Raw genomic sequence first — 26,099 nt, forward strand, 5'->3', positions numbered from 1 at the left:
TGTTGTTGTTACAACGGCAGTTGTTATTGCTGTTGTAGCTACTGTTGTCAAAAAGCATTTTAAGCGCATAATCCATAGCATAAGCTAGCAACTCGCACACACAAACACACACTCAGGCATAGACAGGGGCAAAAACACATACCCATAGGCACTAGAGATGGGCGCGTGACAAGATAACTATAAATTTTATGATCAGTTTTTATCTCATATTTTAATTTCATGATACAATTTTAATTACAATTGATCAGAATATAAAATAATTCTTAAGGTAAACATTAAAAAGGAATAAATGCTATCTTTTTTCTGAAATCAAGAAACAACTTTTATTTGAAAATATTAAAAGATATTCTTTAGTTGAGTGTAAAAAAAACAACCTTTTAGTTTTAAAATTGAAAATGATTACATTTTCCAGTAAGAATTTAATAGATCTACAAGTATAGCAAGCTTCCAAGTAATCAACAATAATTTCTTGGCTAAGTTAATAGCATTTATTATGCCACTCGCCATCACTAGCATCACACAATAGAGACATACATATAGAAAACAAAGTCTCACAATTTGCTTTAAACAAAAGCAGACAAGACACTGGTTGTTTTGTCTGCGCTTCGCTGGCTTCCCTTTTTCAAGCTGTCCAAGTTCCCATCTCAAGTGTTTGATTTGACGCTTGGGCGCCGCACAATGACGGCGAGGACGACGACGCTGGCAGATCACAGCAGTAGCGGCCTTCTGCTTTCTCAACTTGTCATTGGACTTGCTTTGATTTTTGCAGATTTTCATTTCCATAGATAAACGAGCCGCAACGTAATGAGCCAAAGTTTGATAAAGTTTTTCCTCTTTTTCTGCTTTGTGCCTTTCGTTGTCTATTGCGTTTTCGCTGACTTTATCGCATAAATCTTTAGGCTGCCTACCTGATGTGCAGGGAACAAAAATTGACATGTCTGTGCATGGCAAATGAGAAAACACCAACACCTACATACACACACATACAGAGAGAGACACAAGCAGGCAAGAAGACAAAATGGCAGCTGTCGACTGGGTCACAGCAGCCAATTAATCTAGACAAGGCCTAAAAGCTGGCAACACACACATACTCGTATGTGTATGCTTGAAATGTAATGAAGTTTTCCTGGTGTTTAAAACGCCGTTAGTTCGCTGCCCAAAATAATGAGTGAGTCCAAACAGACAAGGATAAAGCTTGACTGAGGCGTGGCCATGGCGTTGCGAACCCTTTTGGCAATCCATGTTCCGTTTTTTGTGGTCATTGCGCTCGAATCTGAAGATGCAGTGGAAATTGTTTAAATACAACTTATAGTTTTATAGCTTGCTATTTTCAAAAGTTTAAACGTATCATACATTTAATTGAACGGGTTAGTGATTTAAATTTTTTGAATATTTATCAAGTGTTGCATTTATGGGTTAATATATAAATTTAATTAAACATTAATTTATAAGTATTTCGAGTACTACGAAGTTGTCATTTAAAAATTAACCAAACCAAAGATTTTGAGATGTTTTTTTGAAAAAGGAATATTTTTATAGAAAGAGGTAAAAAAAAATCGGTTATTAAAGAAAATGTATTTCCCACAAATGCACTCATAAGAATCTAATTATTTTCCGAAGTGAGTCTGAAGCTAGCATTTTAATTTCATAAAAGGCGCCTGTCTGTATTTTAAAATGTCATATTGCTATAATAATGATAATATTTAAGACACTGAAACTTATAATTAAAAATAATTTATGGTTAATTTCAAACATTAAAATAGTGTGTTTATTTATGTGTTGAACTCTACAACAACACTGTGCTACATTTCTGTGTTACCAATATACTTGTATCTCAGCTATTACCAATAAGTTTTCTGAATAAAATTCACACTTTCACTGATCTGACAATTTTCCTGCTTGGCAGAGGCTACTTGTATGGACATCTCGCCAGCATTAATTAACAGTATAGTCTAATCTAGTGTCATAGGCAATATCTACTGTACTTGCGGTTCTGCTGTGTATCTCTGTTTCTATTACTGAGCCACGCACGCCTGTTTTGGTTGGCCCATCAATCAAGTTGGCAGTCGTTGTGCGTGTTTTTGTGCGCCATGTGCAGTTATGTGTAAAAAGTCAAGGCATCTCTTGCTCATCCACTACCCAATTTATCCAACCCGTTGAAATTCGCCGCCTCGTCATCCCACATCCCATTTCTCACACGCGCTGCTATAGTTATGTCCCATTTTTTGTTTGTTAGTTAAACATATGTGTGCGTGTGCCGTCGTTATGCGCGTTTCTATTTTAGTTTTTCTTTTCCGTTTTTTTCATTCTTTAAGTCGTCAGAAGAGCGAACTTCCCCATCCGTTGGGGCCCCCCTTCCCCTCCCTCTCGCTGCTTCAGCTCAAAATTTTACATATGTTGCGAAACGGCTTGTGGTGCGGGCCTCTCGTTCTCATTGCTTATGCAAAGTCCTTTTCAGCTGTTAAGTGTTTTGTGTCTACTTACAAATGTAACTGTAAATCAAGCAAAAGTCGCGAGATGCGAGCGGGTTGAACGCCATGTTGTTATTGTAGCAGCCACTGCTGTTTTAAATTCTTAAGAAAAAACAGTTTAACATTTTCAATTTTCAATTTGCTGTTCCAATACTTATTTCCGGCTCCCAAGACTTAGTTCTCCTTTTGGTCAAGCAATGCAGGAACTTTGGCAGCAGAGCTCAAGTTTTCCAGTATCGAGTTTTTACATTTATTTCCTGATTGCTTTGCTTTTAACAGAAGCGCAGATGCTCTCGGAATTCAAGGTGTAAAGTTTTTGTGTTTTTTTTTTTGTTTTAATCGAAGAGGTGCATTGCTGTTATTATATTATTACTTTTCTTCATAAACGTGCATATATTTAAAATTTATATATTTATTTATTTTTCTGCAAAACATTTGTATGCTTGAAATTTTCTTTGTATTATTATACTATTACTTTTCTTCATAAACGTTATTTGCAAATACTTAAAACTTATATATTTATTTATTTTTCTGCAAAAGATTTTTGTGGAAATTTTCTTTGAAAAGCGATGACCTTTAAAAGCACCGCATAAATAATAACACTCTATAAATATCTGATATCGTATAATAAATGTTATTTTCTCCTTACAGAATACTTGCAAAAAGAACTATAGACAGTTAAGCAGCTTGTTAAACAGCTTCAACTCTAGAGAACTAAGAATAATTTTCTTCTATAAAAAGATGTTAGTTTCAAAAGCTTTTCTCCCAATAGCTAGTTTATTTACGAAAATGCTGCAATCAATCAATTACTCACTCCCACTAAATTGTCGGCCATGTTATCGACAAATGCTTCATAAGTGCCTGCTCGTAGATATTTATTATTGTCATTTTCAAGTCCTTTGTATGTTTGCCTATTTACCAAGCATTTAAGCGCACACAAACTGCACTTTACATGATTAATTGACAAGAAAATGGAAAAAAGCATTGAAAAAGAAAAAACGACAAAAAGCCATTACTTTAATAATATTTGACTTGAATCGATAACTTGTCCAAATCCAAATTGCTTTGGGCCAGCCAACTAACACACACAAACAAACCCTCGAACAGCTCGAAGACATGGTTATAGTTACAACAACAACAGCCAGCAACACAAACAAACTGACTGAGAAACAAGTGCACTGGGCCAAAACGTCAAGGCACATTGCATGTAAATGGTTCTCGGCGTGTGTGTGTGTGTGTAAGTGTAAGTGAACTTCAGTCGCTCGCCTTGACAGTCAATGCCACAAATTGTACATAAACTTAACATTGCAACAAGACCAAGAGCCATAGTCCTTAGCCCTTGGTTGTAGAAGTGCAGCAAAGCGTCGAGCAAGACATTCGCTTTTCGTTGCCTCAAGACGCCGCTGGCCAGGTGCAAGAGCAGAAACAGCAGCAGGAGCAGGCTGTACACAACAAAGCTAACTGAGCACCTTGGCACTTGAGGTACATACACACACACACACACACACACACACACACACACACACACACACACACACACACACACTTAAACACATCATATTGTAGCAAAATGAAATGAGGTTAAGGCAAGGCGGATGTTGGAAATGCACTTTTGTAAATTGTCTGCCTGGCATGAATGCGTTGACGTGTGTTGCATTAGAGATGGCGATGAAAATCACGCACTAACTCTATATTTGTATACACAAAGTAAAGTCGGTAAAGTAAAGTCTGTCCTTCTGTTCGGCGACCTTTTAAGGGTCTAGAATTATTCACTTCATATATTATATTTAAATACATATAGGGCTCAGCGATCTAGTTTAATCACGTCACAACCATCATGACAGAACGCATGATTGTACAAATTTCAAAGTTACCATATAATTTAATAATTGTCCTCCTTAAGACAGATCTTAAATAAAGAAAAAATATTTTAAAAAAAATCTACAAATATACATAATTAAAGATCGATTAATTAAAAGTTGTAGTGTTTCACTTTTATTTTACTTTCTTTTTATTTTTAAATTTTGTGCTGCGGAAATGGATGTGGATTTAGCCATAACACGCCAGTGTGAGTTGTTTTAGATAAGAGACCACTCTTAGAGAATTGGTTAAGCTGCAAGTAACTTTGAAATCGTGAGTCATATACTCAAGAATGAGCTCACATTGTGGGATTTCTGTCAGCTCGTTAAACTACTGAAATTTAGATCAAGAAATTTGTTTAAATAGGTACTATTGCACAAAATATTGCATTGTTAATTTTACAAGGGTCGTTAAGTCAAAAGTTGTGCTGTAAAATTTATTCATATGATATTAGAGTACAAAGTTCGCAGTTTAAATAAAAGTCTTAAAGTTTTAAATTTATGTATAACTAAAATGTATCTAATATAAATAGGTTAAGTAGGCTAATCAAATCACTTGAATTTTAATAATATCTAAGGACATTTAATTGTTGTGACTAGTGCATTAATTTATAAGAATCATTCTTGTAGCACTAGGAATTAATAATAATAATAATAAATAAATAACAGAGAAAAGTCTTAACAGTGCTGCAATAAAAGAAAGTACATAAAACTATTCTTTCATTTATATTTACGTCTTTATCGCTGGCGAAATATCTAGTAGTCCAGTTGGAGTCATTAACGGTGCATTTAATTTGATTATTAATTAATAAATTATTACATATTTATTTATTATTCCGATTCTCAAAATTCCTAACGAGTGAGGTAGCCTTTATTTAAGAAAGTTTAGATTATCTATTCCCAACAATTGAACTTCTTTCTTAAATATATTCACGATCCCTTTGCCGGCCCACCTCTAGTGCGTGTAGGTCCTTGTTGTACAACCATATGCAGTCCGCATATGCATATCTGTATTTGTGTGTGTATGGCTGTGTAGCCGGACCCCCTTCAAGGTCTGTGTAATTATTTAAATATCGATTGTTTCGCTTTGCAGTCGCACGCGTGGGCGTGCATTCGCAGTGCTTGTTTTGCCCCACACTTTGGCCGGCACTTGGCTGGTCTGTTATTACCTTTTATTATGTGCTTGTGCTATTGTTGGAACGCTTAATGCTAATGGATTAACAGCTGCATTTTTTATAGCTGTGCGAAAATCGTTTGTTGAATATTTCATTTGAGCGGTTGAGGCACAATGAACGGCGGAATCAAAATGGGCAAGCCTTGCAACTGACACTGGGAAGTTCAAATGAGAGACATGCTTTGAACCCCTCTTTTTCTTAGCCGTTGGTTCACTTGTCTTGACTTGGCATTGTGCCAAGTTGTGAGCTACTGCCGCCTTTGGAATGGCCACAAGTTCATTTGCCAGTGCCAAAGCGCAAAGAAAGTGGCATGTAATTTATATGCCCGCCCCACGGACATTGTAAAAGTGCGAAAATTGCCGCAAGTCCGTCAGCCAACAGCCAACAACCAACACTCCCCACTCTCCAAGACATTTTACTTGCCAGTCAAGCAATTTGCAGTTGTCTCGCCTGTGTTTGCGAAAAAAAATAAAGGCCCAGCCCAGAAGTAAGCAACACAGTTTTTGCTTTGAATGCATGGCGCTCGTTTAGCGGTTGTTGTGTTTTTGTGTTGTGTGTGTGTGAGTGTGTGTGTGTGTGGGAGAGGGATTGAATTTCGAAGGAGTATGCTGACAAATTATTGTTGTTTTCGCCGCTGACGTTGACACATACTTACATCTATACTAATACTCTAAAGAGGAAAGGTTTGGCTGTTTGTTTGTTTATTTGAATTGAATAGGCTCCGAAACTACTGGACCGATTTAAATGATTCGTTCATTGTTTCGTTAACTATTAACAAATCCGAAGGCCAAACATTCGAATTAGTAGACATCGACATACAAGGTGTGTTCCAAAGTAAACAGGACTTAAAAAAAATACAGAAGAAATGGTTTTTTCGGCAAAATCAATTTATTTTATTCAAAATAGTCTCCTTCTGCTTCAATACAGCTTTTTGCACGTTCCAAAAGCATGTCGAACGAGTGTTTTAGCTCGTCGGCCGGTATGGCCGCCAGTATGCCGGTACAAGCCTTTTGAATGGCTCATACGTCTGCATAACGCTTTCTTTTCATTTTTCCGAAAAGGTAGGCACGGTGCCATATCAGGTGAATACGGCGAGTGGTTAATGGTTAAAATGTAATTTTTGGTCAAAGAATCGGTCACAAGAGTCGATCGATGAGAGCAATTTTTGGTCGTCAATCAATTTGTGAGATGTTCAATTCCATTTCCATCAATTTCAATGATGATTTCGGCTGATTTTTGATGAATTCACGCACAGTTTCGATGGAATTTTCGGTGATCGCGAATTTTGATTGGCCCACATGTTGATCGTCATTTATGTCCTCACGACTACTTTGAAGACGTTGAAACCACTCGTGCACTCTGCTACGGGATAGGCAATCATCGCCATAAACTTGTTCCATCAATTGAAACGATTCGGTAAAAGTTTTACCAATTTTAAAACGAAATTTAATGTTGGCTCTTTGTTCGAAGCCCATTTTCGCACCGATAACACAAATATACTGACACTTAAAACGCAATAACTTCACTTCCAATCGATGAAATGTCATGAAATTCTCACTGGACAATCGATAAAGATAGCAGATTCTAACGCACCAGTCGACATTTAAATAGCGCCACCAGGGGGCGCTATATTCAAAAAGTCCTGTTTACTTTGTAATGCACCTTGTACGAAATAAGTGTTGGCCTATCGCGGGTCGGAGCTCCTGAAAATCAATTTGTTTTGTTGCCATAAAATAAAACAACATCAAATATAGTTTACAAAGAAGATCTGACTCAATAAATAATAAAAAAAATCTAAAAAAAACAAATAAAAGTTAAAATTATAATCAATAGTTTGATTTATATAATTTTTACTTTTCTTTATAATTTTACTTTTCTTTTTTAGTAACTCATAGCAAAAAGAAGGGTATGCACCTTTCTGTGTGATGTTATAAAATCTATAATGTTTGAAATTTTGAAATTTTCATATGCAGAAATTAATTATATTTCACTAAAGAAGCATTAAAAATGTTATACAAAAGGATAGTTCTCTACTATAAAAAAAAACCTCTTTATGGCCTATATGTACGAATTCGTGCAGAAATTTATTCATACAAGTATTTCTTGAATTAATCTGCCACCAAAGGAATTTGATATGCAAATTAATAATATAATTATATTTGTCAACTCTACCATGCAATGATATTTAAATTGATTTATATACAGTCAAAGAACTTATTCACCGTAACTAAAGAGCTTTTCCTTTTGTTGCTTGCATACAAATTTGAATGAGCTTGGAATGGGCTGAAATTTGAACAACAAATTGTATATAGTATAAGTATATCTGTAGCTTTCAACCACTCTTTCCCTTTTTCTCTCTCTCTCTTTCTGTATGCCTCTGTCACATTTATTTGTTGATAGAATTGTGAACTTTGCTTGTTCGTTTGTTTGTTTGTTTGCTAAGCTTGATGAAATACTTTTTGCATATATTTGTTCTTTTTTGAGTTTTCCAATGTCATAAGAGCTGAGGAAAATCAAATTGAGAGCTGCTGTAGTGCTCAAAGTTTTTGTCCGATAGTTTTAAAATATCACGTATGCGATGTGTGGTTGATGTTGCTTAAGGGTTAGACAAAAAAAAGGAAGAAGAAAAGAAAAATAACAGCAGAGACGAAAGCAATTTTCATCTACCATTTTAGCATATAAAATGGCATGAAACTTTAGCAGCCATCGGGCGAAAAATATTTGCGCCTGAAGCGCACGTCCTAGTCAAGCAGCGGCACTTAAGTGACAGGATATTAAATGATAACAAGTAACGGCACAGCAAACAGGGCAACGGCAAAGAGTGCGAAAGCAAAGAGGCTCCATTTTTTCTTCTTTCTTTTATTCCTATTCCTCACGCAGAAGGCAAATAAGCAGCGGGCGATAGAACAAAATGGAGAACCGGAAACGCAGTCCGTGCTAATAGTGACAACAAGCTTAAGTTATTTTCAATGCTGGATAAATATATATACTTATTTTTATCATATTGGGCGTGACTGCGACGTCACTTACCTGCGGGCAACGTGCCCGGAACGGCGGCTTAAGTAATTTAGCGCCACTAATAGAGTGACATAACAAGGATAATTCCAATTTGCGCACGTTTTTGTATAAATGTGTGTGTGTATGACTGTGTGCTTGTGTGTTGCGTGCCGCGTCCATGGGCAGAAATTTTAACAACAGTTAAACATTTAAAGAGCATTTCCAGCGAAAACTCTATGGCCTTCGCTTGAAGCAGAAATTTTTAAAAAGAATGTCATGCTTACGCACATATACGCATATGCTAATGCTTAGAAAAGAATATATAAAATTTGTTGTGCGGTGTTTTGAAAAGTGAAACGTGCTTGGCATACTTTTTTTTTGTTGATGGGGAGCGCAGTTACTTATGCCTAATGATATAATTTGGGTTGTCTATAATTATTTATAGCAACGCGTCCAAGCTGGCAAACTCACGTGCCCTACACGCAAGCACAAAGGGCCGAACAGGAAGAGACCGCGATGAAGGTAGTGGCAGGAGTAGAGCTTAGGCTTCTTGTGTATTACGCATACGCCCGGTGTGGCACGCAGCCAAGCGACTGACAACGAACACGTCAAAAGGCATGAGCGTTTATGTGTATTGCGTATGTATGGAAGTATGTGTTGAGGACAAGGTCGCCACTGTTGACAGTCAACGCGATTGTCACGCATATGTGCAAATTTTTTCTTGACTGACCCCTGTATGTACACACTTACACATATATATATATCCGATATACACAGATATATAGGTATGAATAAAGATATACTCGTATATCCAAGTGGGTGTTGCTAAAAATGAAATATGACTTGACAGCCTGAACAGTTCCAGTTGTTGTTCCAGTTGCTTGCTTCCCTATGCTAAGCAGCCCCAGAAAGTAGGCAACACTCTGTGCCCCCAATGTCGTTAATCAAGCGCAAAAACTGAAATCGTACTCTCGGACAACTCGGCTAGAACTTGTCATTGGCAAAGCTTGATAAATGAAATTTACTGTGGGCCAAAGGGTTTTGCAAGGGGATTGATGGTATTGGGGCATTGCAAGCCTATAGCTTAAGGGAGGACCTAAGGAGGAGGAGGGGTAATTAATGCTAGTTTTTTCACGACAATAAAGGAAATATTAGGAGGGAAGAGTAAAATGGAAAGTGAATAAAATGTAAAATAAGACATATAGCTTATATGTGAATTTTTGGATTGTGCTTAAAGCGAATTGAATTTTATTTATTCATCATTTGAAAAATAATATCAGTAATTGAAAATAAAAGAAGATGCACGATTCAGTATTAAATCAAGCACAATTCAATTTTTAAAAATCAATTCATTCGGCTAAAAAAAGCGTACTAGCAGAAAATATGATTGAGGCTTCTGCTAAAGATATTGCGCTGGATTTACCCGCCACGGTCCGGTTTTTATTTAGTCCGGTGCCTCAGAGAAAGAATCGCTGGTCAAACTATGTTCTCTGTTCTTTATTTAGCCAATATTTTTATTGCTCTCTTCACCCTAATTTATTAACAGCTATCATTAGTTCTATGCGCGTGCGGGTAGGGCACAGTTACAAGTTCTAGAGAAAATAAAATATATTAAATATCAATATCTTATATATCTATATTTTTATATATCTTACAACTTCGTAAATATATTTAAAACAAAAATCTGATAGTATAAATTTGTATTAAAATTGTACTCTTTAAGCTTGAATGTAATTTTATTGAAATAGATTTAGGCAACAGTATTGAGTTTCTTAAAACTTAATCTGCTTTATTAGTACGAGTACAAACCTTTCAATTAATGAAGGCTTCGTTTTCTTTTTATTTGTAAAAAAAATATGTTATACAGAATACGATACATCAATACGATAAGCCTTTAATTTGAAGGGAAATAATCTGTAATTACAGCAAATTAAACCTTAATAAAAAATCCAAAATGTTTTTTGTTTTTAAGTTTTTCTGAAAAATCCAACATTTTCCGCTTTGACAATCAGCCAATGCAAGCCTTTGATGTGCCAGTACAGAGTTCAATTCCACAATATTTTGCTGATACTCATATTACATCTGGCCAGTTAGCAGACTAACTGATATAGCATTTCAGCCTGCAACCTGAATAATGCCTGCGCTGCAACTGCATTTTCCATTTAATTGAATTGACACTGGCCGTGTGTAGATTCCAACATCAACTCCCTCGTTCCTACATAGCATACATGTCCGCACATTGTTTGTTTTGCACATTTTTTGGACTTCATTAAAATTGTAACATGAGCAGCAAGCAAACAAAATGAGCAGAAGTAGAAGCAGAAGCAGAAGCAGCAACAGTGGCAATGACAGTGGCAATAAGGAAAACAAAGTCAGCAGCAATCATGCTACTGCCGAGGGCGTGGGTGTGTATGTTGAAAATTGAGTTTGTGTGAGTGTGTGTTGATAGGTGTTTGCAAATATACAGTTACATCTAGTAATTTTGCATGCTCCAGCCGTACAAATGTAGGATTTTCATTTAAATAAATCTACCCTATTTACACCAACTACTTATAATTAAATAGACATCTATTTAAAGTGACACGCCGCAACACTTGGCAAACACACAAAACCTTAATTAACAATAAACAACATTTCACAATGTTATGTTCAGGCACGTGCCAACATGTCGTATGCGCAATGTGAGTGGGCAAGGAAACCATCATTAGGATAACAAATTTATTGGCTATTTACATGTGTGCGTTCAATAAAGCTGCAGTGCATTAAAGTCGGTCAGCTCTTAATACATAGTATTTATTTGAATGTGGATTAGAGAAGCTTAAAGAGAGAGCTACACAAAATTAATTTCCTATTTGCATTTTTTTGGGTTGTATTTTATTGGTAGAAAAGCTTAACTTAAAATCTAACGCGCTTCTTGTTGATATTACTATTTTCAGTTTCCTTTAAAATATGAAATACTAATATTTTAGCTGTTTTGTGGTTAATCAACACAAATGATAATATGAATATGTTTTAACAAGTACCAACTACTGCATAATTATAGTACAAATATTTTAAAATAATACAAGTAGTTTAGCCAAATAAAAGAGAAAAACAATATATTTGAGGAAAAGATTTTGAAAACATTTTTATAAAATAGACATGTTATGGTTCGAAGCTATCTAATAATTTTCAAAAACACATTCTCAAACCCTTTTTTAATATATGTGAGTACGCTTCCTTTAATTCCTTTGGGTTTCATATATTTCGCCTGGAGCTCAAAAGCATTTCTTCTCTAGGAAGCGGCTCAATTGTAAGCTGCTGAGTATTCTTTAAAAATATAAATTTAAATTCATGAACATATTTTTTTTTTTTATTAATTTATTTTCTTATTAAATATTTGATTTAAGCTGTCATTTATTCAATTATTTGTTTATTAGTTTACGTAGTTTATGTATTCATGCTATTAAAACTAGTTTTAAGTTGGGATTTGTTTATCGTTCTTGTTGTTATAAATAGTTATGTAATTATCGTTTGTGTCCCATTTTTGCTATACAAGTACATATACTTAGCCCAATCGATTACAATATCAATGTGAGTTTTAATGTTTAACTTCATTTCATTTTCATTTAATTAAAAAAAAAAATTGGCTTAAAAATTGGAGTATTCCTATTATTAACTAACAATAAAGAGTTCAGGTTATAAAACCTTACAGATAACGATGATAGGAAAGTGTGAAGTCTTTTTAATTGACGTTATAACAGTAAGCAGTACGAGTGCATCCTGAAATTTCAAACAGCCAAAGCATAAAATGGTAATGTTTTAACAGCAATGTTGGCCAGTATTTTTTCGTTTTGTTCGATGAGGCTTCAATAATCATATACAGCGACGACAGCATTTACAGATGACATACGGATCGTTTTTCCTTTTTTTTTTTTGTTGTACTTCAAGCAATTTATTCTAACTAGTCGTGTGCTGCATGCATGAGTGCTTAAAAATTAATATTCATTCGAATTCAGTCGACTATTGTTGTACAGTATTGTAGAAGCTTTTGTTCAGCGTTTACCGCAAACTTTTCATATGCATGTTAATTATAGTTGGACAACTGTTCCGATTTATTATAAAGTGGGGCGATTTGCCAAATGTTGTGACCTCAACCCTTTCCCAGGCAACGCACAATTGACGCAAATACTCGTGTCTACATACAGACAACTGAATTCAAAGTATTTTTAGCGGTACGCATTTGAATTTTTAATGCACGGCTCTATGGGCCGCAAGAAAAGTCTAGCTAAATTATGCATAAATCTCAATATAATTGACATTTAGACTTTGCTCGATGCTTGGGGACAAAGTTCTGTGCCATGTGGTCTCCACTCTCTAGTCTGTGGTCTGGTACGCTGTGCAATTTTTGATGAGCTTGGGGGACTATTTTTAGTGGCAAGGTCTGGGCAATTAAAGTGTGTTGTGGTCTGGGCAATTGTGACGTTTAAAAAGTGGCATGTCTTTTAATAGCCCTCTTGGAAAATGATTAAGACAAACCGCAATGGCATTGCTAGATATATTATGAATGAAAGTGGTTGATCATAAAGCAGTCTTTAGATAGAACAGTTATGAATTACATAAAGCGTATGAAAAGATTAAGACATTTAAAAGATATTTAAGAGATGATAGTAATAAGAAAATGAAAGAAGATTGATTTTTTAGTTACTAATATGTACTTTTCCTAATGGATTAATAAAACTGTTTCACTAAGCAAAAAAAAAATAATAATAATAAAGCGCCATAGGCTGATAAAAATTATACTTTTTCAAGCCACACTATAAGAAAACTTTAAAACGAAGCACAGAATAAACTGAATATTACAAGCATATAAAAACGAAATTATACACAATAAAAAAAGGTGATACATTTTAAAATATGAAAGTAATATACGTGTAGGAATAAGCTATTATTTAAGATTATGTAGCCCTGGTACGTTAATGTTCGTCCAGCCCTAACTTTAAGACGAATTATCGATAGTATAAAGGAGATCGAAAAGAGAAGTTGAGTTGTGAAGACAGAAGGAATTTGTCGCATGGATTTTGTTAAATTGAAACGCTGAAATAAACGATTAAGAATATATTATTTGTACCTTAAACCAAGTGTTTATTTTCCTATTAAGGAAATTTTTAGTGAAATAATAGGGAGAACAACCCCATAACGCATTCAACCTACATATGTATTAACTTGGTATTAAGATCCTTCAGAAATGGCTTTGTATGTCTATGCTTTAATATATGGTATCATTATCTTATCTGCACTTTAATGCTTGAGTACACATTACTATTAGATAACACAAAAAATATTTTCGGATGGTTTTGAGTAATACCATTCCTCATACATCTACTTCATACCAAACACCTTTAAGTGCTTCAAGCTTTCCTCGAAGCTGTACCTTTTCGTACACTATTCATTAGCTATTCCATAATTTTGCGCACACTGCATTATAGATTGAAATAATCTGTGTAAACTCGTCTTTGGTAAATGTAGGGCTGAGAGATTGAGCCACAAATGTTGCCACATTAAATTGACTGCTCGAAGTTGCGGCTCGTGCTCGTGCTTGTGCTTGTGTTTCGATGTTTGGGTGTGTGGGTGTCGGAGCGTGTATGAGGGTGTGTGTCTGTGTGTGTGTGTGCCTGCGCACTTATGGTAAAATTATGCGAAAAGTTTTTCATTCAACGCTAAAAGGAAGTGGAAGTGGCAGCCGCCGCAGCCACAAAGCATCAAAGTAGCGCCTGAAGTACAGCAAAGTAGGAAAAGTATGTAGAAGACGAAAAATAAGACACTAGTAGTCCTAGAACAGATTCAGTAGGAATATAATACTAAATAGACATGTGCTGATTTGAACTAGTTTAAGAACGGCTGCTGAGAAGTTTTTATGCTACCACAGTATGGAAAGCAAGACTTCTCTAGCGAATAATAAAAAAATGAGGTGCCAGCTAATATACTTGTAGCTATAAGTGTTTGCGAATAAAATTGAAAACATAAACATAATCGTATTAACAAATTGTATTCAACGGTCCAACAACCATTTTTTAAGCGTTCACATGCTATACTATAAGAATGTTGGTTTCAAAAACAAAAGAATCAAATATTATTTGCATTTTGCGGGGAAGAGTTTTAAAAGTCCAAGCACAAAAATGTTGCATTCTTAGAAATATGAGTCAGTTGAATTTAAATCAGAACTTCTGAAACCATATCTTTTATTAAACAATTTACGAACCATCAGTGATCTATTATCGATTTATTTTGGTTTGAGTCCCATGTTTTCAATCTTCAAAATGGATTAATTCAAAAAACTGAACTAGTTGGCACAGAAATTGTGCAGCGTAGGCGAAGAAACCACAGTTTATGGCTGCCGCTGATGCTGACATTGCATTTGCCTGCTTCGCATAACTAACCAAAAATCTGTGCAACCAAAAGTTTTGGAACTTGGCGTTTGCTTCTTGATGCTCGTCACTTTGTCGTTGTTGTTGTTGTTGCAGCTGCTGCTGCTGCTAATTTGCACAAAAGTTGCAAGTTGTTAAAATTTGGGTCTCAGAAATGCGATGAAGCTAAAAGAAAAATCAAGATATTTCCTGCTTTAAACTCAAATAAATCAAGAAGCATCAACAGGCATTGAGAATGCGTGCTTGTGTGTGAGTTCCAGCAAAATGCGGGGGCGTGGCAAGGCAGGTGGGCGTTGTATGTGAACACATATGCGTGTACGCATCAATGAGCAAGCACTGGAATTGGAGCTGGGGCTGAGGCAGGGCATGGGCATATGTCATGGCCATGAGCAAACCAAGAAGCGCCTACATCAAAAATAACAAACATATTTGCAGACGAGCTGGCAAAAGTTGTTTATACTTGTTTTTCTATATGCCTACATACTATACACAAGCATATACTTACATATCAGGCTATGTGTGGATGCAGGTATGGGGCTGTGTGGGCGCTTGTTGATGTTACATAAATGTCTCGAGAAATCAAGGGAAGGAGGGATGCCAAAATGTTGTGGCGTTGAAAAGAAAAAACAAAACCATAAAGATGAAATATGCTTGGCAAATAGCTTACATACTATGCTCAGCTCACCATCATCCTGTCCAGGCATCGCAGTTGTCGTCATCGCCTTCGTTGTCATCGTCTTGTAATTTCATTTTATTACACAAAAAGGATCTAGAGTATGTCCAAGTCCGAGTCAGTCCGGGGCAACCTTTTGCATCCTCCCTCCCCTAACTGCTCGTATAAAACTTTGTAATATCTTTGCGATATATTTGTTGCTGTTGTTGCAATTGTTGTTTGTCATAACTGCCACCCCCGGGGCTCGTAGCTACAAATTTGGTAGCAAATATGTTAAATGAACTTCTGGCATCCTCTCCGTATTTTATTTTTTGTCGCTGACCAACAAGAAAGGTCTGAACATGCCTAAATAAAACCATAACGGAAATATATTGATTGCTCGGCTAATGACCCTGAAAACTATACAACCATGTAGTCTGTCGCAACCCAGTGGATAGGGTTCGACGGAATGGGTTTTGTTGTTCTTCCATGAGCAGAAAGTTTGCCAGAATTATTTGAACGCAAAACTTTTACGCTAAATCAATATTTTGCTTTAAAAGCGCACAGTTTAGACATTTATTTCGATGGCGTGCAGGTGTGTTCGCAGAAATTGGAAACTTTAAGGCATCCTTGCAAATTGTATGTAAATGAAATGCGTTACATATAGCGTTACAGTCAGCTTTTGTTAAATCAAATGTAATAAACACACTCTCTTGGTATTTGTTTCCTTTCTAAATAGAATATTAAAGCTGTTTAAAATATGTAATATTCTTTATCAAAAAAAGCAAATGTTTACAAATGGTTTTAAATAAAGTAAAATCAGAATAAATCACATTTAAAAAAATTAGAGTTAAAAAAATAAACGTTTGATTCCGATAGCAAACCGAAATATATTTATTGAATAGAAAGTATTTTAACAAATATCATGATTACAAATTTAGCATTAAACATCAAAAAACGCCCCTCAACTATTCTGCACAATTGAACGCATAAAACGAAAGCAGAACAGAGCAAAGGGCAGAGTTTATTTTGCGAATTATTCGCGATCAAGCCAATAGATAAAGTCTCATTTATAGTTTTATCCTGCGCGCCTAAAAGATGCAACAAATTTTCGCATTCTGCTTGCTCGTTTCGTTAAACGCTCGACGTTTGCTTTATTGGCCCCCAACTTTTAGCAAAGTGCTCGAAAGTTTATAAGAAAAACACTGAGATGCCAAGCTCATCATCAATACGAGAGCGCTTAGTGCTGGGTTATTTCAACAAAGTTGCAATAACTTTAGTCCCAAGTGTTGGCTCAGGGGCAGGGATCGGGTGCAAGGGCAGAGGCTAAGGTGCTTTGGAATCTATTTGCAGTGCCGACAGCGTTGCAGGCAAAACTTTACTGCCATTAAAAGTAAACTGCTACTCAGCAGCAGCAATATCAGCCGCATTAGGTTTCTTCCAACACACAGACAGACACGCACACCAATACACACATCAATGCACGCCCACACAAATAGACAAACAATGAGCATAATGAAAGGCTAAAGGAGCGTGTAATGAGGCAACGGAAACAAAGCAATTTGTGTAAGCTTTGAAGCTTACCAGAGTGTAGCATCAGATGCCGTATTTGGGCTTCGATCTGATCTCAACCTAATGGAGTCGCAGTTGCCTCGTTATGGCATCGAAAGTGCCACTTTATTTGCCACATTAGGGTCGGCAATTTTCGAAAATGTCAATTGTGTTGGCCAAAAGTTATGGCTAAAATGAGTGAGCACAGGAGAGGTGGTGGTGAGGAATTGGTCAGGATACTGTGAAAGCAATTATAAACACTAGATGGTAAATATATTTGTATACCTCTTATATACATATTTCCAAATTTGTTCAGGCAATCGACATATGTACCCGTACATGTGACAAGTAAATATGCAACTGGCAATAAATAAATAAACACTGTTCAAATATTTATGAAGCATTTTCAATTTGCACAGACGCTAGTAGTCGACACGTTCACTCAAATCAGGCTATATAAATAGTGTAAAAACGTTAACAACATTTTTCTGCATGCCTTTTGCAGTGTCAGATATTCATAATTCAAAATAAAATTGTTTATTTACCTTCAATTAATTTGGTCTTTTTTTTTAATATTGTGGAAATTGTCATTTTTGTAAAACATGCTCGTTGTTGTTGTCATAAAATCTGATTGAATTCCAGGCAATTTATAAAAAAAACTAATTATTTGAAAAAATTAAATATGAAACAGAAGTCGGGAAAATCAAATAAAATAGTTGTAATTGGGTTTCTTTTATTCTTCTACTTATATAGCCACAAACATCTCACCTGTATTGGTTTTAATTGTAAAATTTTTAAATAGAAAATTCGCGTGACTTTTTGAAAACGTCACATGCCAGGCCTATCAACTAGAGATTACTTCTAGGGTATGGGAAAAGTAGAAGAACCAACTGATAGGGCACAGAGATAAATAAATGCTACATTGGAGCCCATAGTGAGTATACGATGATGTTTAGTTAGTAATTCGCTGGCACAGCTTGAACGCATCTCAGACCTACATAAATGGAAATTATCCCTAATAATCCGAAGTTTTACTTCACTTTTGAAATTTCGCGTTTTATTTTGTAATTAAAAAGATTTGTAGTTGGTAATTGATTTGAAGGCTCCAACAATTATCTGTCTTATGCGCATACATATGCCTGCAAGTGTTGGTGTTAAAGCTCAGTGAAGCGTAAGCTGAGGAAAAGCAGTGCAAATATTGAAAAGTACATGGAAATAAAATGCGGCCATGCGGCTCATAAGTGCGGCATATGGGGTCGTGAAGGCGTGTGGCTGCGGGGTCGTGAGGCCCAACACTCGACAACATTAAGAGCAACAATTACAACAATGTTAATAAAAAAATATTAACAACAACTGGCAGCAATGAGAATCAGCGAGGCGAGCAGGCAGGCAAAGGTCGACTCGAATTTCGAAGTATAGGAAAATGTATGTCTGTCTATGTGTGTATGTGTGCTTGTGGGTGTGTGTTTGTGTGTGTGTGTGTGCATCGCTTGTGGCACTTAAGTTTGCTGAAGTGTGAAAACAAAGTGAAATACTCGCCTGCCTGTATGTCTACTTCTTCCTATACTCCAGCTGCCTTATTCGTTTGGCCCGATCCCATGAAATATTAAATATTCTATGGGAAATCTATTAAAATATAAATGTGTTTATATGAGACATGTTGAGAATTTAATTGAATTTTTGTTGAATCTGTCTGTGTTTACCATTTTAGAAATTTTATTTTTTCTTCTTACATAAATAGACACATGAGTGGCGGAGTGTGGCAAAATGTTTGAGGCTTCTCTCTTGCCAAAGCGAGACATCAAATTCACGAGCATATGCTCAGCATATGGTGAGGCTAAGATGCACTATAACTAGACTATTTATAAATGTGTGTGCAATCTGACAGCTGTCTATGCCTTATACGACTTGAATATATACATATATGTAGGAGCAAAGACTTTGCTCAGTTGAGCTGAAGAAGTTTAAGTTTTGCTGCCATATGGCAGGAGACTTGACAGCCGATTTGAAGCACTAGCCTTGTGCAAAACTGCTTGACAACCAAAAACCTCTAAAGAGGAAAATCACAGCATCTGAAATAATGGACAGATGCGTTAAAAATGGGTGCATTAGCAGTGGCTGCAGGCGCAATGTTACTTTGATTTTAATGAAATTTGCAAATTAGTTTGGTAGTGCAGATTAATATTGTCAGAGAAATGTAAGATTATACTCTAAAGTTTGTTAATAATACAAAATCTCTTGGTTTATTTTAAAATAAAATCATCTTTAATTTACCATGACGGCCTATATAAGCACACAAAAGATATCCATTTATGTATTCAACTGTACCGAAAAGTAAAAAAATATTAGCATAATTGATAGAAAGCAAAACGTACATTTCCTTAAAGGCCACATCTTGGGCCATTATCCCAAAAAGCACTTAGCCGCCTAACTATTCAACAGTTGAACGGTTCAGGCTGAAAACTAAAAGCCAAAAATCCCAAAACAAATCACAGCTCAAAACAAAAAGCCACAGATAACACAAGCACGCGCGTCTGCATATAAACAAATATTTGGAAAATAGCAAAATCATTTCTGGGGAAGCTATTAATATGCATATGATAGACACTTCCGCAGAAGCTGACAGCAGCCGAATCCGCAGCCGCATTTGGGCCCCGAAAGTCAAAGCGGAACATGCGGCAGCTCTTAAGCCACAAGCCACATACCACACACCACACGGCACACGGCACACACCAACACCAACAGCAACACGAACACACAGACATATATATGCGTTGAAGCGCACCTAAAGCGTGTTAGTTATTTTCAGGGTCCATAGACGAGGAACGAAAAAATGTTGCCACATGCCACATAGTTGTTGTTTCACCTCCTGCTGCTTCCTCACTTTATCCTTTTTACGGGCTCGTCATCGTCATCATCATCATCATCAACGTCATTCGGGCAGGCGGAGGACATCAAGCAAATGTTCCGGAGAGCAAGCAAATAAAATAAATAACTAGAAGGCAAAATGTGCCTGCCACGCATAAAGTCAACTATTTAATGGGCTTTCGATCGTTCCATAAACGCATTTGCCTCAATTTGAAGCAGGATGCCAGGGGGTCTCCTCAGAGAAGGGGCACGGTTTTGGCCGGCAAGCCTCAAGCCCCAAGCTGTCACGCCACACACATTCACAAACACACAAAAGGATATCTACACAAAGTCAAGCGGAAATCGAATACTATAAGAAGCAGTTGGGTGCCATTTGGGGGCTCCTATAATAGAGATTAGAGATGAGCAAAAAACTTGTACATTTCCAAAGCATTTCGATTGAAAGCAATAGTTATATTTTTGATAACATCCTTCTCTTCAAATAGTAACTCAAAGTTTTCTAAAAACCTTATCAAATATTGTCAAAATCATAGCATCAGTATTCAATAATACAAATTCTAAACAGGCATAACAGAAAAAGAAAACCTATTCAAAAATACCAAATGGATGACTTGGACGAGAAATATAGCGCTAATGCATATGGCAGTCTAATGGGCCCGAATGCCAACTATGTAAAGCTCATTTCCTCAGATGGACACGAGTTTGTCATTAAACGTGAATACGCTCTTGTCTCTGGCACAATCAAGGCTATGTTGACCGGTCCTGGAGATTATGCTGACGACCAGGCCAATGATGTTCATTTGCACGAAATACCGTCGCACATTTTGGAAAAAGTCTGCGGGTATTTCATGTATAAGGTTCATTTCAAGGACTGCTCAAGCACTGTCCCACCATTTGCCATTGAGCCCGATATAGCGGTTGATCTCTTAATGGCGGCCCACTTTCTGGATTGCTAATTTGTGGAGCAGCAAGAGAAATGATAAAAGAAAGAGTTCAAACATAAATTGAGTATAAGAAAGTATAAAACAATATGGCTATCATTATTATTTCTCTTCCAACTAAATGCTAAAGCAAACAAAATTTCCTGCTGAATACAATCATTAAATGAATGAAGATTACCACAACATATCGCAGGCATTATAAGATATTATTGTAATCTGATTAGAGTTTTTCATTTATGCTTTGCTATCCCTTAAGGCTTTATTTTAAAGTTTGTATTATGTAACCATAAAGAAGAACATTTGCATTAAGATTTTGCTCATATTCTCACGAAACAAATGGAAACGAATAGTTATTTAAATGTTGCATTTGACAAGTGCTTACAAGTTCGATTTAATGTTCATTTCCATTATATAAAATAATATAATAAAATAAATAAAAAATAAATCAAATTCCATTTAAAAATGTGTTCTCTTTAAAAATATAAAGGAATATAAAGGATTTCTAAGATTTGATATGGCTTAAAATAATTCATAGCTCTAACCGAAGACGGCTACAGTTTTAAATGCAGATAACTAAAATAAATAGAGTAGTAGAAAAAGATAATGTTTTGATAAATGAATTAAACCAAAAACTAGTCCAAGTTTATTGCTGGAATGTCATGAAATAAATCTAAGCTGAATTTGGAGGTATTCTCATAATTCGTTTCGTATTTCGTTTTACTTTAAATGTACACTTGTAGTAGGATAAGTATGTACATAAGAACTCTGGCAACCCTATCAGCTGTTTTGCCGGTCTCGCTGTACCCTGTAGCTCGAGCAATTCGCTCGAGCTCAGTCTCTGACGAGTCACCGAATAAAGAAGACGTCTTTTGTAATTGTGCAGGGTGTTGTGTTTTCTACTACGTTTTGCCTTCCACACACTATATAAAAAAAAGGTCTTAATGGAAATATCGATCAAAAGCCTAGACATATTTTGCAAGAATAACACTGCTGCTGAATGGAACCAGATTTTAGAACTGCATAGTTTTTTTCAAGCCATTTTCACAACCATTAATTTTTAAGATTATTAATCACTTTTAATCGACCCACATTACATCGCATCACGCGCTCATCTCTTACAACTACGGCGTTTGCGTTCGATGCGCTCGTGTTGTCGTCGTTTTGCTTTCTATGATTCGCTTTCCTCGGCGCAAGCGTCATTGCCATCGTCGCTGTGACTTTGAACTCATTTGCTTTTCTATTTTCATGCAAAATTTTGCAATTTGCTTTGGCAGCAATGGCATCAGCAGCAGCCGCAGCAACGTTCGTTTTATTTCTATTCTTTTGACTTTTGATTTCGTTTCAAGTTCTTGACATTCGCACAGACACTTGCAAACCTGAACAGCAGGGACACTTCAAACTGAAACACACGCACACAGACACAGTAACGCTTGATGTGCCGTTAAGGCAAATGGCCATAATGCGAATGGCTTCCGTGTGCCATGAGCCACGTCTGCTGACTGTTGTCCTTGCATGGATAATATGCATGAGGTCGAAGTGGGAATATGTGTATACACATACATACAAGTATGTACGAGTATATGCCTGTGTGGATTACCTTTTGTATTTTCGCTGCTGACACCTCAAATTTTGGAGTACTTGCGGATTAGGCGATGAACGTCGAGTGTTACGTTTGATCTCAAAAGCAAACGTATCAATGCCTGTATGAAGCAAAAGGCTTTGTCTATGCTGTACTACGATACGTATCCGTAATATGTGTTTTGAAGCTATGTATGTATGTGAAGCTTTGTCGAATTCCGCTCCAATTTTAATTTGTAGGACTTAAAGAATAATTTGAAAGTCTTTCATAAAAATAATAATGCTTACCGAACGAGCATTAAAATGCTGTTTGTTAATTAAATATTAAACTAAGGCCTTAATAACATATAATTAATCTTTTTTGTTACAAAATTGCTTCTGCAACGATTATTTGGTGCACCATAATGAATAAAAATTCCTAAGCTATTGCCGTTCATCACTTGATAAATATATTTACTGTCTACTTATCATCGCTCCTTTTAAGAGAAGATTAAGAATACTTTCTTTATGACTCACCTATGTTTTTCTTAAATTGTCACGTTTTCTGTGCACACATACTCGTATTTTTGCGCTGTGTCACTGTCATTTGTCTCATTTGCATTTAGACACTTCCATCACACCATTGTCTTCATTAATGTAACATATTAAACCACCAGAGGATTGTCGCACTGCTGTCAACACAAATATTTGACCACAAAACCGAAACAGCATACATAACAACAATAGCAACATCCCGAGCAACAGCTGTGGCAACATTTCGCTGACAGCCTTAAAAAAAAGCAAATTCCAGGGGTCGCACCAACAAATATATTCATATTTAACCACCTTCCTACATATTATACTCGCATATAAACATATATAAAAATATGCGAATATGTCAAGCGAGCAAAATCATTTTATGCAGATGCGTTAAAAGTCAAATTGATATGATAAAAACGCCCTACACCGCAAACTAAGGGCACACACATGCACACATCTGCCATAAACAGTCTCTGCAGTTGTGTCCTCCATCAGCACCCCCTCAGTCCTCAATCCTCAGTCATCAGGCATCAGTCCTCGCCCAGCACCCACCACTCTACACCCTTTCTGCCCACTCACCGGTAGCCTAAAGTTGCTGACAGTCGGAAAAGGTGACAACGTGTCAACAAGCGCCGCGGGTCGCAAACGCACAAAAATAACAAGAGAATATAAAAATAAAGAAAAAATGCGTGGCAAGCCAATTACGTGTTGACTTTAAAGCTGAACCTGAAGCATAAGCAGGCAGCAATATTGCGGCACTTTAAATGATTGATTATTAAGTCAGAAACGTGAGCGCAGAAAGTCACAAATGCTCGAGGAAGCGCGACTACATTTGACACCTTCCTTAGTTTATGAACATCTTGGATATATGTACTTCTTGAAGATGTACTTTGGAGATGGAAGCACAGAAACCACTCACGCGAAGTTTCTTTATTTCACGAAAAACTGAATTTATAAAATCGAACTTATTTTCGAAGCTCTGGTTTTAGCTCAAAAGCTAATGTTAAATTATTTCTATGCTATCGCCCAACAGCCTTATTTTAAAATATCACTTACTATACAAGTAGGTCGTTCTATCATTATTTCTGCTTAGAAAATAAATTAAATTTGTTATTCTCTTTTCTTAGTGCATCAATACCTTTTGAAATGATATCAAAACCATTTAGCTTAGAATTTTTTTTAAGCAACCGCTTTAGTTATCTGTATGTATTTCTTAGTACCATATTTCCTCTGTCTATTATTTTTTTTCCATTCAGTCTTTTATTTATAAGAGTTTGATTAGATCTTTGCTTTTTTATTATTAGAGAAACACATTTCATTCCATTTATTTCGATCGCCAGCTAACAGTTTAGGAAGTTAGCCGCCATTAGGAGCTCCACTGAGATCTCTGGTGCAATTGGAAATGGCGGTATCGAGAGTGTACTGTTCGCGTACTTGCTCTTATACACGAAATAGGCGCACACCTTTTCCAAAATGTGTGACGGTATTTCCTGCAAGTGGACTTCATTCACCTGACCTTCGCCATATTCGCCTGGGCCGCTCAACATGGCTTTGATTGTGCCGGAGACAAACGCATATTCTCGTTTTATGATGAACTCGTGCCCATCCGACGAAACGAGCTTCACATAGCTGGCATCCGGGCCCAAAAGGGTGCCGTAGTCCTTTGTGCTGTCCTGCTCCTGCATTTCAACTATATCGCAAGATAAATATTTGTCTTTTGAAACTGAATGCAAGAATTTACCTTTATTAGATTTTCTTTTTAAATTGAATTCTTTTTCTGGCACACCACTATTTGATGTTGCCTTGACACTTCTTAAACAACAATTGATGCAAAAGAAATATATTTCTATGCTTGCTTTGGTCTACTTTAAATTTGGTCGCTCTAACTAAGTAGTGCGATTTATCTAGTCTTTCTATCGAACTACCGCACAACTTTTGAAATTAATTGTCTAGTTCGTCTAGTTAAATCATTTGGTCATCAAAATAAAAAAACCAAAACTTGTGCATTTGAATGAAACCAAAGATTTCATACTACATTATTAACTAATAGAGTTTGGGTATATGAATTCTTTTGAGATTAAATCTTGAAAATCTAGAAAATTAATAATAATTTAAATATAACCTTTCCTACTTAAGAAGTACGTGTATGGGCATTTCATGCCTATATACTTAAGTATAGATTTAAGTTTGTTGAAATAATCTGAATTGTAGATATAAGTTGTTTGAATTATCATTGAATTGTAGACTTAAGCCGTAAATATAAGTCATAAATGTTAATTTGTAATAACAGCTGTTTATGTTAGTCTCTTGGTCGCTGTTAAGTTAATGTCCACATTATGTTATGCGTATGCTAAGCCTTGCATGGCTAGCAATAAAGCACTTGAAAATTGGAAGTCGATTTGTGCAGTTTACTTTCTTTCGTTTCGGTGCTCTTCAGTGTACATAAGCCAGTGCGTTCGTGCATATAAGTACAAGTGTACTTATATACATATATCTTTGAGTTGATCGTCGCGACGAGGGACCCCTTCACTTTGCCTACCGGCAACTTTGCATGATCTGAGCGATCAGTACGCATTTAATGGTTGACTGTGAAGAGCTGGCTCATTATTAATTTATGTAAAAGTAAAAATTACTTCCCAAAGTAAACAGGACTTTATAAAATGGGTTGATGGGTTTATGTTCGCTACATTTCGCTATATTTTTTATCAATATCTTTATTAAGTGTCGAATTATTGTACACCATGTAGTACTGCGTACACAATTACGATCTCATTATGAGCAATTATTAAATTCAGTTTCAAATATGGGACTTTGCAAGGCAGCAGCTATTTATGGAAATAAACGTTTATATGGCGAAATACTTGAAGAATTTAACAAATTTGTAAATTAATGCCCTGGCAGACTAAGTTATTTAAAAATATGTAATTAAAATTCAACTCTTGTAAAAAAATCCGCAATATTTGCATTCTTCCGCAAACATACTTTTCATAGACGATACTTATTTATAATATTAATTGTTAGGTGTTAGATAGCTTGTAAGCAATGTTGTAAAAGTGTCACCTGGCCCTGAGCTCTGCTCAC

General features: G+C 36.1%; 1 protein-coding gene and 2 pseudogenes across 1 annotated transcript in view; 2 read left to right on the plus strand and 1 right to left on the minus strand.

Annotated features, from left to right (window-relative positions):
* LOC115624425 (dopamine D2-like receptor) overlaps positions 1-26,099 on the plus strand; it is a 51,733-nt gene that overhangs the window by 5,658 nt on the left and 19,976 nt on the right. The window lies entirely within an intron of this gene.
* LOC115624426 lies at positions 20,553-21,333 on the plus strand (annotated as a pseudogene).
* LOC115624427 lies at positions 24,292-24,819 on the minus strand (annotated as a pseudogene).

This window comes from Scaptodrosophila lebanonensis, unplaced genomic scaffold, assembly GCF_003285725.1.
Source record: "Scaptodrosophila lebanonensis strain 11010-0011.00,11010-0021.00 unplaced genomic scaffold, SlebRS2 tig00000053-arrow-pilon, whole genome shotgun sequence".
Lineage (NCBI taxonomy): Eukaryota > Metazoa > Arthropoda > Insecta > Diptera > Drosophilidae > Scaptodrosophila > Scaptodrosophila lebanonensis.